The sequence below is a fragment of the Cannabis sativa genome, chromosome 5, assembly GCF_029168945.1.
Source record: "Cannabis sativa cultivar Pink pepper isolate KNU-18-1 chromosome 5, ASM2916894v1, whole genome shotgun sequence".
In the NCBI taxonomy this organism is placed as follows: Eukaryota; Viridiplantae; Streptophyta; class Magnoliopsida; order Rosales; family Cannabaceae; genus Cannabis; species Cannabis sativa.
Genome location: NC_083605.1, coordinates 72,696,097 through 72,711,335, shown reverse-complemented (window position 1 = coordinate 72,711,335; position 15,239 = coordinate 72,696,097).

Below are 15,239 nucleotides of genomic sequence, written 5' to 3'. Positions count from 1 at the left end.
ATTACCTTTTTTTTCTTCTTAAGAAATATTATATAGTATAATATCAGGTCTTATACGTTTTAATTTAATAAATTATATTAAAAATTGTTCATTAATTATAAATGTCACATTTATATGTGTTAGGGTATCAATTTAAATTTAGAAGAATAGATAAGAATTGACTTGAATATAAGTGTTATACATATTTTATTAGTATGAGGTTCGTGAGGACTTAGACTTAAAACGGATCACTTAATAAGGTGAAAGAACAGGGTCCAACAAATTATATTAGAGCCAAAAGTTTAGAAAGTAGTGTCTTATATCAAAACTCTACTTAATATTGTGGTCGACGTATTCTATTGGTCCAACAGTATGGTTTTCGCAAGGTGCGAAAGTCTACTTAATTTATTACTTTTTTTGTCTTAAGAAACTAGTTCTTAATATAAAGTTTCACACATTTAAATTTATTAAATCATAATAAAAATTGTTAACCAATTACAAATATTGCATTGGTATGTGTTGGAGTATTAACTTAAATCTCAGAATAAATAAAAGTTATCTTAAATATAAGTGTTATACTTATTATATTAGTACAAAGTTTCGTGAGGGCTTAAATTTAAAGTGAATGATCCAACAAAGTAGAAGAATAAGACCCAATAAATTGTATCAAAACTAAAAATTTTAAAATGGGTAAATACTACTTTGGACCTTGTGTTTCACAAAAGTTACTAATTGGACCCTCTATTTTGTTAAATAATAAAATTGATCCTGTATTTTCTAAAATTATACAAATAGGATCTTGAACTGATTTTTGTTAAAATAAAACTTAATAATAATTTGATCTAGAGATGTTATTATAAAACTGTAATTATTTTCTGTATTTGTCTGTATTAGATTTTGTCTTAAAGTTAATTATATTAAAAAATAAAATTATTAAAAATTGAGTTTAGAATCTTATTTTAATTATTTTGAAAAATATAGTGTAGATTTTGTCATTTAAGTTTAATTAATAATTTTTAAAAAATATAAAGTTTGAAATAGCATTTATTATTATTTTATATCGAAAGTCTACGTGATATTGGCGTGGATGTGAATTGGGCCCAACTATACTGTTTGAAACAAGAATGCTTTTGTGCCTTGAATTGAAGTAATTCATTTATAATTTGAATAAGACTTTGTTTGTTGCATTATCTTTCTTTTTAATAAAATTGTTGGAGATTAACTTCCAATTTTGTGTTGGTGGCATATCAAGATCAACTTTGTCAGTAAGTCTGGTGGCCCCACACAAAGAAATGAGTCATGAATTTTACTTGGTTTGTTATTGGTGGGTATACAATGCATGCACGTGATTTCAAACAAGAAGCCACACGCTCACCCTAGCTAGCTAGCTAGCTATACCTCCTTTCTCATGGGAAGGAAGAAACATTAGATTGAATTGAATTGAATTGAAGGGCATAGAAGCAGCCACGCCACTACAAAACAATCTCATCATTCCCCTCATCAATCTCATCTCTTTAATTAATAACTCCCCCCTAACTCTTTCTTAATTAAAACAAAGGCTTTAAACATTGTATATTATATCTATATATTGATTGGAATTTTCCTCACTCGGAATACAGAGAAAGATTGAGGATGAAATCTTAATCCAGAGCAAGTTATACTAAGGTTAAAACTTTTACAATGACAAAATTCTCTATTTATAAGTGAAAACTCGCACTATAAGAAAAGAAATTCCGTAACTTCTGTCGTGCCGAAAAAAGATTAATGGATATGAAAATTGACGGCATGCCATAAGGTACTTTTTTTTGCACGATAACATGGCATGTTAGAAGCTAGAGTGTCGTGCCCAACTTCAAACCATAAATCTCTAACAAGTTTCATTTTTAGGCACAACCAAAGAGTTAATAGGACTACTTTGTGGTGCCAAGTATTTTAATTTAAAATACATATTAATTTTATTTTTGTTTACAGAGATTCTCGAAAACCAATTAAGAAATAAATTATGTCTAAAGAAGAACAAATTAAAGGTAATGCAACACGAATTTTTACGTGGTTGATCAGGTGTTAATGAGCCTAAGTTCTCGAGTCAATATTATTAAGTTTGAAAAGCTTTAGAGTATTATTACACAAGAGTATTCTTGCCAAAGTTCAACCCTACTTTTTAGCCCTTGAATTGCGAAATGATTTTCGAACCCTTTGTATGAAAAGGCAATGTCCTATTTATAGGCTTGAGTTAAATTTATGGATAAACCTGTTATGGTTTAATTTGTTAAATAAGCCCAGTGATGAGATAGAATACAATTTCTATTGACTTTGGGTCAGTTAAATAATGCCCACTTTATGAGATAACGGTCGTTTGTACGTGTGGGAACCATTTTGATAGTGACAGGTGTCATGCGCAGCCCGTTGTGTACAATGTATGTTAGAGAATATGGTGTTGGACAAAAAGTATGCTCCTTTTGGTAGTGCGCGCACTAACATGTCTGACGTAGGGGACAAACTTCTGACGTGGTAGGACCATGTGTCTAGAGGATGCCATGTAGGATGGTTTCCAAATGTCTCTTCAGTTGCCTATTTCGGATTACCCCATGAAGGTATCCGGATACACTTTAATGGACCTTTTGTCTTCTAGGCAAATGGTCCTTCTGGGACCAATATGGTTCAGCTTTATCATGTCTATGAGTTGGACTTGTGGTCGGAACTGAAGTCGTAACCCCAATCCCTTATGGGTCGATCCATTAACTTAATTGGGCCTAAGAATGGGCCCATCTTAGTTAATTTTAAGCCTTGGAAGTACATGTGTCACTAATCCATAAACATAGATAATATTTACCTCACAAGCCTTTAGGGTTCAAGATTCATGGAGACTTGCAGCTTCCTTTCAGATTCACTGTTGAGTGCGGAACTGTGAACGGGTTCGACCTTTTGGAATTCCAAGGCAATAGGTTGTGAAGGCCCGCAAACCTTTCACTTTCCCTAATTAGAATGCACTTGTCATGAGTCCTTTGGTTCATGCATGTTACGCACCTCAAGAAACTGTGTGAAACCTAGGTATGCGAGATGACAAACGATATATTCTTTGTAAAGATCAATCTATAGAGCTCCTGTCTTCGAAAGAGATCTTGTATTTTTATAGATTGGAGTCAAATATGATGAGGAAGGACAAGACCAAGATTGGCTTCTACGCATTGAAGGTGGTATGTCCAACCAGCTATTAGAAACACCCCCACGACTTCACAGAATACTAGTTCTTCATGTTCGAGTTTCCACTGAAGAGGCATCTGACTCTCACATTGGACTATAATGTCACGGGTAAGTACCAAACTTTACCCACTTATTTCCCTTTAAATAACCCTCCAGATTTTAAGGAATTTTATCCAACCTTTACTTATCTACTTTTCAGATAACTTTCCTTGCTCTGCATGGTCCTCTTTTCTGAGAGAGGTAAAAGTTCTATTGCAGTATGGATCCGGAGCAACTAAAAGTAGAAGGTTCGATGATCATGGAGAAGCTTAGGATGGTTAGGCTGCTATCCCCACACCAGAACATAACTCCTCCCAATTCTTGTGGGATTTGCTCCAATCCATACGATGTAAAGGAGGCCATTGTTGAGATAGTTGCAAATTGGGTAAAGTAGGCCGTCAAGAAAGATAAGTGTTGGATGGAGGAGTGGACGAGGAGGAATCTAGAACCCCTGAATAAGGCTAGGGAGCTATAAGTCTGTTTCGCTGCCATCTTTTTAGATAGACATACTCTAGGTGCTAGCACGTTCGGTAGAGGTAATTCTCCCTTCCATTTGACACATGCTCCTCATTTGGAGGAGTTTGATCGTGTTGCAAAGGATGGGTTCGATCCTTAATCTCTAAAACTGGATCATCTCCAGTATTCAGTCAATGACTACTTGCTTAGAGTAAATGATATAGTAGAGAGTCCATTCACTTCATTCCACCCTCACAAAACTCTAGGTAGATCCATTCACCTTGATGAACTACCCGTGTTTCTTCTAGTATGGTAGTTTTCTAGAGTGTGGGGACATTACACAGTTTGTTCTCAGGAATTTAAAATACAACGATGTCAATGGTTGAACGCGGACCAGAGTCTCTTATGTTTGTTTGTTGACTTATTATGCATTTTTCATTATTCTTGAGTTTTTTGCTTTGTTTCATTTTCTGATGCAAAAGGGCCCTTGCACATTCGAGATGATTTTACTAAACTCTTTTGTAAAGAACATTGACTCTCGCATCGATGAGGTGCGGAAGATGGCCAAGAAGATCAAAGGAAAACCTTTTGGCTCCTGATCACATGTCAAGCAGGTCGTGCCTCCCATCAACATAGTCAATTCTAAATTAAAAAAGTCTGCACCAAGTTACAAGATAATAAGTAAAGGTGCATGCAAGTTTGGCGAGTACAATGAAAACATAGAGTTAGCTCTCCTACCAAGATACTGGAATGGAAAACATCTCGGTAAGTACTACCAATAGCCCACTTATACAAAATACTACTCTTCAGTAGTAATGCTTCACTGTCCAGAAATTTAAAAAATAGCTAAGTTTCCATCACTCTTCAGTGATGGCCTTTCCAAGGTATGCCCTGCAAAGGTGGCCAAAAATTAAAGAGCTATATGACCATCCCTCTTTAGTGATGGCCCTTGCGCGGTATGCCACGTAGGGTTAGCCAAAATGTGGTTTCAAAAGCAGGCTCTGATTTATAAGCTTTTGTTACACAAAAAATGTACGTTGCATAGCAACAACACACATTTAAGACCAATTAATGAATAAAAATGGTATTTCAATTTAATATTGTGTCAAACAACTAGCTAACAAGATAACTTCTTAAAGTTACTCATTTCTAGTTCCACATGCGTACAAACAGGTCCCTGCAAGAAAATGCACAGGCACCGGTTTATAATACTTGGTGAATTGCAAGTGATCACCAAGAGACCATAAGTCTGCTCAGTCACTTGGGGGCACCCACATCGTACAACATCGAACAAGCACAGCTAAACTTAAGCAAAATTTAGAGTTTTGATAAGCAAAAAATTGAAAGTTAAGTAAGTGTGAATGGCACACTTCAGATTAGACATAAGTTGCCTGGACAGCTGCATGTCTAGCAAAAGAAGTTAAAATTAGGATTAAAGACCGCAAGGTCAGTCGTCTGTCCAAAAGTAAAAGGCCCTAAGGCCATACGCGAACATTATTCAAAAGTAAAGAGCCTAAAGGCCATACAAGAACAAAAGATGAAGTATGTGAAATACAAAGCTGACAAAGTATAAATCAAGAATCATGAACCAGATAGCCAATGAAAGGCCACTAACCATTCAAGAAGATTTAGCCCGTAACATACCGGACAGAGCTCCTAAAAGGGGCTAAGGTAAGGTTATGAAGGTTCTAAGTCATAAATAGAGTTCCTATGAAGATTCTAAGTCATAGACAGAGTTCTTATGAAGGTTCTAAGTCATAGACAGAGTTCCAATGCAGTATCTAAGTCATAGGCAGAGTTTCGATGCAGGATCTAAGCCATAGGCAGAGTTTTAACGTAAGATCTAAGTCAGGTACAGATTTTTGACGTAGGATCTAAGTCGTGTACAGAGTTCCTAAATAAGATCTAAGTATTAGTCAGAGTTCTTAAACAAGATTTAAGAGTCGAACAAGGTCTCTAACAAGATACCAGTCTAAAACTTGATCTTGTTCATCAAATCAAACATTATGTATCCCAAAGCTATCAAGCAGATTATAATGTGAAAAAACTACCTTAAAACGTGAGAATTAAAAAGCTTGAAACTAATTAATGGCAGAATCAAAGAAGAGATGACGAAGAAGAGAAGATGAGGCATATATGGAGAGAGAAGATCAAAGGTTCAAAAGCACATCATTCGAAAAGCTCGATGCTTGGCCAGACAAGACTGCTTGATAGAGGCTACTACAATCAAGACAAGAGCTGAAAAGTCCATATCCGTACAACATACGAACATGGACTTAGAGAGTAAATGTTATCCCAAATTTTGTCCACCAGACGTGGCATGTCCACATAGTCAAGACTGATGACACGTGGAATATAACTCGTTAACAACAGGACAAAGTTACCTTACACGGCATGTCAAGTGTCAAGGGCTCTAAAGCAATCAAGCAATAAGCAAAAGGAGTTAAGCAGGTTGTCATGGCCCTGACCAACCATATCTAGTCGACCAAAGGGAGCAGGTCTAGCTAGCCAAAGGAAGGTTATAGGCCGGCCAAGTCTTGAGCATAGGTTGGTTGTCCAAAGAGTGACTGTCGGATCAAAAAGGGCTTGTTCGACCAAGGAAGTTTGGTCTTTACAAGGAAAGTTGTACAAAGAAGCTAGAAAAGTTGGCAGGCACATACCAAGGGTGCAGGAACAATACCTGGTCAGGCATAAGAGATCATAGGTTGGCTAGGCCCTAAAAAATAGGGATGGCCAGCCAAGTTATGCAGATAACTCCGAACACTGAGCAATGTAACGGGACATGCCCAATAACCCACGAAAATAGGGGTATTTCCTCGAGATACTAGTCTTATTTTTAAGGAAATTAGTTATCTTTTTTTTGTAACTTAAATAATAGATAAAAATATGTTAATATCTCTATTTTAAAGGGATATCTTTACCTAATTGGGTTAGGATTTTTTGTAAACTCTACACTATATAAAGGGCATTAGTTCACTCTCAAAGTCTGAGTCATTCCACAAACACTAAAGCCAAAGTCTCCTTTCATTCTCCATAAAGGTCTCCTACCCGTGTGAAGCTTCATTCTCACAAGTTTCACATTCTATCTATGCCTCCTAGACAATCAGTCAAGTCTCTTCTCAAGTCCTTGACAAAACCTTACCAGTGCTTGATCTGTAACACATTGTTCTCACAATTGTAATACTAAAGAGAGTCATAGCTAAAAATTATAAAATTTTTACCTATGATCTGCATGGTATTATCTCAAGAGTAATTACAACTAAAAGGGAAGTAGGTCATTACCCGCTAAACAAGGGGGTGGAACCTCTATAAATCTATGTGTCATCTTTACTATTTATTGTTCTTATTTACATGTGGTGATTATCAATCATAAATAAGACTCTGCTGTCAGTTGACCAAATTCTGAGTCAACAATTAGAATTTTATTTTGATAAAGTTATGTAATTTTTATGTTTTTGAAAATATAAGCTATGTATATTTTATTTTTATTTTTTATTTTTTGTGAAATTTAATTTATTTTTAGTGATATTGTAGTATGCATTGCTTAAAAGTTTTAGAAGATGTACTTAGTATATTTTGACTTAAAAATATTCATAAATTTTTTTTTAGTATTTTAATTTTAATGTTAATGTTTAGTTTGTTACCAGAAAAATATATGTATGTAGTTTAGGTAAACAAAACTTTAAGTGTAAGTTTAATAGTTTAGAAAAACAAAAGTTTAGTATAATTTACTATAACTGTAGTATAGTTTAGGTAATGTTTAATTTTAAATTTAATTTTATAAAATTTATTTGATATTTGAATAATTAAAAACTTGATTTTTTTTTTTTTTTGATGTGTTTGCAATATGGTAGGTTATTCTTTACAAGTCTAACGTGCTTATTCATTAATGATTTTTTTGAATGTGCAGGTATATTGTTAAGTCTTTTTCTGGAGCAATACTAGACGATATTTGAAGTTGAGATCTTAAGATTTAAAGAGTGTATTTCACTTTGTAAACACATTTTTACTTTATGTTGATGATAGAATTGGAATTGAGAAGACGATGGCCGGAGATGGGAAGAAGAAAGAAAAATGGGGAAAGATGATGGTGCATGTGGAGGTTGTAGAGAGAGAAAGAAGGAGAGATTTGGTTAGGAAATTAGGGTTTTTAAAAGAAAGAAAAGGGAAAAAAAAAGAAGATAAAAAGACAAAAAAAAATATTTTTATTTTTTACTTTAAAGTAATAATTTTAAATTTTAGTTTTATTTATAAATAATTTATTTACATGACTCAATTAAATTATGTCATGTATACATTATATTTATGTGAACAATATCTTATATCTATGTAAATAGCCTAATATGAATATTAACAACTAAATGAGCAAAAATGACAAATTACTAACCTAATGTAAATTTAGGGAGTTTTGGGTTAACTTATTCTTTTTTATATGTATTAGCCTCATAAATTTTTAGGCTAACTTGGTCATTGTTTGGAATCAGAAACAACAATATATTGTGGTTGTTTTATATAAAATTTCTATTTTGTATATGAACAAGATCTGATGCAGATATATATATAGTAAGTGGTCCTGTAAATGTTTCTCAAGTGTCACCTCTGCTTTCATTGTGGTGGTTTTTGATGAGTCAGTTCATTGATAATAACATGTTATTTTTGGTTATTCTTTTGCTGTAATGACAGTGATAACTTCTACTTATACCATATATATACCAATTTGTATGTATAATATTTATATGTTCACAGATATTATAAGCATAATTAATTGACATGCAACTACTACATAGTACTTTCTTTCTTATCAATTTTCAGTTAAGTACTCTATTCACAATTCTTAGCAAAAGAAGAAAATTAAACACATTAAATTAATGATGTAGCAAATAGGCCCTTTAGAATAACCTAAAAATATTAAAATCATCCAAATGAATCTTTTTCTTTGAAAAAATAAAGGTTAATTAGTAATTTTTCCCCTTGAACTTTGACATGTACTAAATTGTGCCCCTTGAACTTTTTTGGCCGTTAGAAATTTTCCCCGAACTATTGAGATTGTTAAATTTAAGGACTTTTGTCTAATTTCATTCAATTTTACTATTTCAGTGATTGTTTATGTACTGAACCATGCTCCCCAGACTTTGATATCTACGAAATCATGCCCCTCAAACTTTGATATGTACTAAATCATGCCCCTTGAACTTTCATCCATGTTAAATTTTTTTACTAAAATTAGACAAAAGTCTTTAAATTTAACAATCTCAATAGTTCAGGGGGAATTTTTAACGGCCAAAAAAGTTCAGGGGGCACGATTTAGTACATGTGAAAATTCGGGGGGAAAAATTACTAATTAGCCAAAAATAAATAAATAAAAAATCTTATTGAAGCCTATATACATGGCATTTAGATTTTGGATATCATGATAATAAGCTAGGTTATTCTTATTGAGATTGTGTAAGTTCATACATGAAAATATTCAAAGTATCAACAAAATCGTTATTCCACTTTTAGCGAAAATACTTAATTATCCAAAAATGTAACTGATTTCAAGTCTATTAACTTGTGTAATGTCATTTATAAAATTATTACTAAAGTTATAATTAATTGGATGAAAAATATACTCTTTGATTTCGGTGATGTCATTTTTGAGGAGCAAATTGCTTTTCTTTTTAGCAGACTCTCATTACTAATAATGTAATAATTGAGTTGCGTTAACGTCTTTTTGTTTTTGTTTAAAAAGATTGTTACTCAAGTTTGTTATAGTTTCTCTTGTGGTAGAATAGTCCCATCAATACGTGTTCTTTAAGGTTTTTGTTCATGAGCTTGCTTAATATTCAAGGAAATCCTTAATTGGTATAGTCAAGTTTTAGGTCAAATTCTTAATTTCTCTAAATCTATTACTACCAAAACTATCATGTTAATGGAATAGCTAGTTTGCCAAGAATAGTATTTGAGTGTATCTTGTTTCGTAAGGAAATTTGAAAAGTCTCTTTCAATCTATTCAAGATCGAATTTGGCAATCTTTTCAATCAAAAAACAAAGTTATTTTGATCATAAGTAGTCGAGAGATTCTTCTTAAGATTGTCATTTAATCGATTTTCACTTATTCTATAAACCTTTTCAGACCCATCATCTCCTGTATATAAAATTCGATAAACTTTTGAACTCTGCTTGAATTTTGCTCTCTTAATAAAATATTAAGTTTTATGTGCAGTTTAAATTAAAATAGATAGAATTATATTTTATTTTTATTATTTAAAATAATTGACAACACGAAAAAACTTACATATTATATTGAAATATTTTTAACTTTTAATAATTTCTGTAAATTTAGTGTGAGGTAGTTTTATAATAGTCTTCTTTCTTGTAATTTCATTTTTTATTTAGTATCTAGAGTCTACAAAAGTATAATATTAATTTTTTTTTATACATTACAAGGTATTCTGAATAATATATTGTATGATTAAAAAAAACAGGGGAATTACTTTATATATATTTTTCTAACTTTTTTTTTCAAATTTTTGAGTTTCCAAAGTGGTCGTAGCGCTAGTTCTATAGGGGTTTCTGTACGATTTTTTGTTGCAATTTAGGTTACAGCACTAGTTGCAATAGGGGTTTCTATGTAAAATTCTGTAAAGATGCAAAAAAAAACTGTTTTGAAGTATAAAAATTAAAAAACCCCAAAAAAATATTATTTCGCAAACGTATAAAAAAAAAATAAGTACACAATGTAATATGATACTCAAACTTAATTTTTAACACGGTAAATTATTAAAGAAAAATTATAACTTTTCCAATTTCTAAAAAGTAAATATTCCCTCTATGATACTGTTACGGGATGGTGACGCGGAGTGAGCTATGGACTAAACCGGTTAGAGGCATCAAAGTTAATGTGGATACAACTACTTTTGATGAGGATAGGAAGTTTGAGTTAGGTTTTTTGTGGCGGGATGGTAATGGAAGACTGGTGGTGGCTTAGGGTTCAGATTGGCATAACGGATCCATTATTACTGGAGGCCCTAAGCAGTGACGGAGCCAGAAATTTAGCTGAGTGAGGACTTGAATAAATATTAAGTCAAAACTAATAAAAATAACTGATAAATGTATCTTTTTAAATTTTCATTTTCAACAAAATAAAATAAAATATTGTTAATAGTATTATTTTATTTTTTAATAAAGTGTTATTTTTTTATTATTTGTAGGGAAATTTACATGGTATATTAACTTTTGTCATTTTTTTACAAAAATACTGTCAGGCGGTATTTTTTACTTTTTTACTGTGTTTTTTTATAAGTTTCATACTGCACTATACTGTGTTAAATTTTCACTGGTGTTTTACTAGTGTTCTACTGTTGTTTTGAGTTATACTGCTTTGTGTTTTACTGGTGTTTTATAAAAACACAATATTTTTAAAAAAAATTCTGTATGACAGTATTTTTGTAAAAGTTAACCCAAATTCCAGTATTTTTGTAAGTTTCTCTTATTTGTATTTGACTACTTTTAAAATGGGGCTTGATTAGAATGATAGACTCATGAATCATGATTAAGATATTGAGTAAGGGCTTTTGTGAATTGGGCTTTAATAAATTGAGTTAAGTGAATTAATACATGTATATATCTAGATGTGAAAAATTTAATGTATATATTTGAGTGAGGGCTTAAGCCTACACGTAGGCTAAAGTACCTCCGTCCCTGGCCCTAAGCATTAAGGAAGTGTTAAGTTAGTTGAAGACTAGAAAGGTATCCCAAGTTGTAGTAAAGTTAGGATGTTTAGTGATCGTTGAGTTTATTCGTAATTCTTTAAAAATGTTCTCAACTTTTGATTTTGTTGTTGAGGAGTGTAAGACTTTTTTTTGTATTAAATTTAATTTTTGTTAAACCTTGAGATAATTATTATGACTCTTCGTTTATTTGTGGAAGCTTCTTCTTCATTTTAATTGTTACTCATTCTTTCAAAGAAGATAATTCTTACTAAAAAAAATAAGTGGATATTTCCTAAATTTTGAATGTATATCTAGTATTAAAGACAAAGAATGTATTTTTATATTAAAAAAAATAAAAAATTATATTATATATACCAATTGAGTTCTCTAACTTCTCATTTGATTTAAGATCAAATGATATTGACAATACTTTGGCTAAGCAACCCATGTAGGCTTTTAAGTGAGTCTCATATAATTATTATTATTATTATTTCTTTTTTTTTTTTAATAAACAAATAAAATAATTTTGGGACTAAAAATAGAGAAAATGTTCAGAAAATGTGGACACTTGAACAAAGAAAGAGACAGCTAATAATAATAATAATAATAATAATAATAGGAGAAATGCTAAAAGGCACCAGTGGTGCCTAACACTCTCCTATGTGTCAGTATCGCTATTAGTCCAACTAAGTATCGGGTCCCTCATAATTTAATATAATAGATTTTAAAGAGTATTGCTAACCAATCGTAATATAATATGTCGTGAAGGTACTAAGCACCACTGGTATCTAATAGCAATATTCTAATAATAATAACATGAATAGTAAAAAGGGGGAAAAAGTGTTAAGGAGTATGGGACAAATAACCATTGGAAGCTTGAGAAGACTAGAAAAGATGATTAGGTCCATGGACCATACCCATAACACAAGGCAGGCAAAACCATTTATAAATATAAATAAAAATGGACCACAAATTTTGTACTTCTCTTGGCCTTTTTCTCTCCACTTTAACTTGATCCCAAGTGGATATTCTTTCTATTCATTATTGTTCTAGAAAAGTCCAACCCCAATAATTCATTTTCTTTTTCTTAAAGACACAAAATTAAGGAAACAATTTGATTAGAGGTAATAAAATAGAATGAAATGAAAAAAAAAATATTTTTTTTTTCTATTTTAATATTTATTTAAAATTTAAAGTATTGAAATATCATTCTAATAGAATCTTCTTTCTACCATTTTAGAAGAATGACTATTTTATTTCAAAATAAAAAGAAAAATCATTTCAATGTAATATGAGAAAAATTTTAATAATTTTTTTTATCAATTTCTTTTCATACATTTTAAAGTTTATTTCATTGCATTCATATTCTTATGTTTTCAATAATCACAACCAAACGCACTAGGCCATTTAAAGTTTATACCTCTAAAAATTGCTCAAAATTAAAATTAGAATTTTAAAAATGTAATGTTAAAAAAATTTAAAAAAATTACAATATACTATACATTGTTTTTTTTTTCTAGACGTGACATTTTTTTTATACTCGTGTGACATAAGACTCTCTAAACTCTAATTTTAGTATAATAAATTATTCTTAATTTTTTGAAAATTAAAAAATTTATAATAACTACACTATATATTGTCACATAAAAAATAGAAATGAAATTTTCACATGCTAAAAACTGATTTTTAATTGAAGAATTTTCCTGTAGTTTTAATTATCATTCTTAGTTGAATATTGTTTTCCCTCTTAGGAGAGGTTGGTTTGATTTGACTGCTGTCTCAACTCAAATAATAACAAAAGAAAGTCATGTATATTATTATGATATAATAAATACTTTAAGCTCTTACACTATGTTAGGCTTACACTAACTAAAACAAAAGTTTAAGCTCTTACATAGACAAAATAAAAAGTTTAAACAAGACAAGGGTATGGTTGTTGTAGGGATGGTAATTTGTGTTCACAGATCGTGGTCGTATCGTGTCAAGACTTAAGTATTATAAGCAAATGCTAAATTCAAACCCAGTACATTTATTAATCGTATTGAAAACTAAAACTCAAATCGGGTTGACCTAACATGACTTGCTTATTAAATGTGTTATTTTTGATTTGACATTAACCCAAAAATAACATAATAATAACCTATTTAAGAATATACACTCCTAACTATATTATATTTATTACATGTAATTTATATTATTTAATTAAATAGTACATAAACATGTTAAATTGATAATAAATGTATCATAAAAAGATTATAAATACGTTAATAAGTTGATCGTGAACTAAAATTAAACATGAATTTTTATATAAACAAGTCATCTGTATCAACCCAAAAATAACATAAACTCATTTAAAACAAACCTAAATCCATTTATTTCATGTAGATTTTGAGTCATATTATTGTCACTCCTAAGTTATTGTTGTGAAATTATCTTGACATAAAAATAGTAATATTTATTTTAGTGGAACCGAGAATTAAGAGTGAAATTTAAAATAATGAAAATTTTTAATTTACCCTTTATATTTCTCATATTACACAATTAGATTATGTTTATTAAATGTTAATTTGTGCTTTGTATTTTCTAAAATAAATCAAAATTATACCCTTGTTCAATTTTAATCAAACTACTCTTTAATATAAGTAAAATGCTTTTATTTTTTATAAATTATGTAATTACTCAAAGGGAAAATACTAAGTTGGCCCTTGTGGCCCCTGTAATTTATCAAATAACAATTCAAACTTGTGTTTTTGCAAAGTGAATCACAATTCTCTTGGGTTTTTTTTTTCACATCATTATTTTCTAGCCTAAAAGGATAAGAGAGAGATTAAAACAACTAATCTTTTGTAAGAAGATGTGTAAAATTACTAGACTAATCTTAGAATCACTTCTTTGTACTCTTCTTATCTTTGTTTCTACTTTTGCTCATATATAAAGTAAGTAAAGATCTTGATTTTTTTTTATAATTAAAGAACTATTATTATATTAAGATCTTGTATCTTTTTTTTTTTTTGAAAACAAGCGTAGGATTATATTATAATAAGTAAAGCTAGACCTCTTGGTCGTTACATAAAATGTTTACCGGTACAGAATTGATCGGGATCGATCCATAAACTTGGTGGGTAAAAGCCCACTTAGCGACATTGTGAGCCGCAAAATTACAGTTCCTACTAATATTAGAAAAGGTACAACACATGAAAGAAGGAGAAGACTTGGTACAAAAGGAGACATAATTCTCAAGACCCCAATGGGACGCCTTCCCATTGAGCGCGTTGATTACTATTCTCGAGTTACTCTCCACGATAACATAATTAAACTTCAAATCTAGAGCTACTTGAATGCAATTTTCGGCGTGTTAAACTTTTCCGAATTTCTTAAAATTTTGCAGGATATCTTAAATAAGTATAATTTACATGACCATGAAAAAAAATTTGACTAAAAATTTATTTCAGATACTAAAACAGATAGAGATGTATCAGTGTATCCCTTTTAAGGAGGTGCATTATAGAATTTCCCAACATGGGTGATTCTACAATGCACTCCCTTAAAATGGATGTATTGATGCACCCTCTACTTGTTTCGGTATCTAGAAAAAAAATTTAGTCTAATTTTTTTCATATTCATGTACGTTATAGCTATTTGAGATATCCCACAAAATTTTAAGAAATTCGGAATAATTTACAATATAGAAAACAATGTTCAAACAGCCTATTTTACACGCGTATAAAATAAAATAGTCACGCGTACAACACATTACTTGAACGCAATTTTCGGCGTGTTAAACTTTTCCGAATTTCTTAAAATTTTGCAGGATGTCTTAAATAAGTATAATTTACATGACCATGAAAAAAAAAATTGACTAAAAAT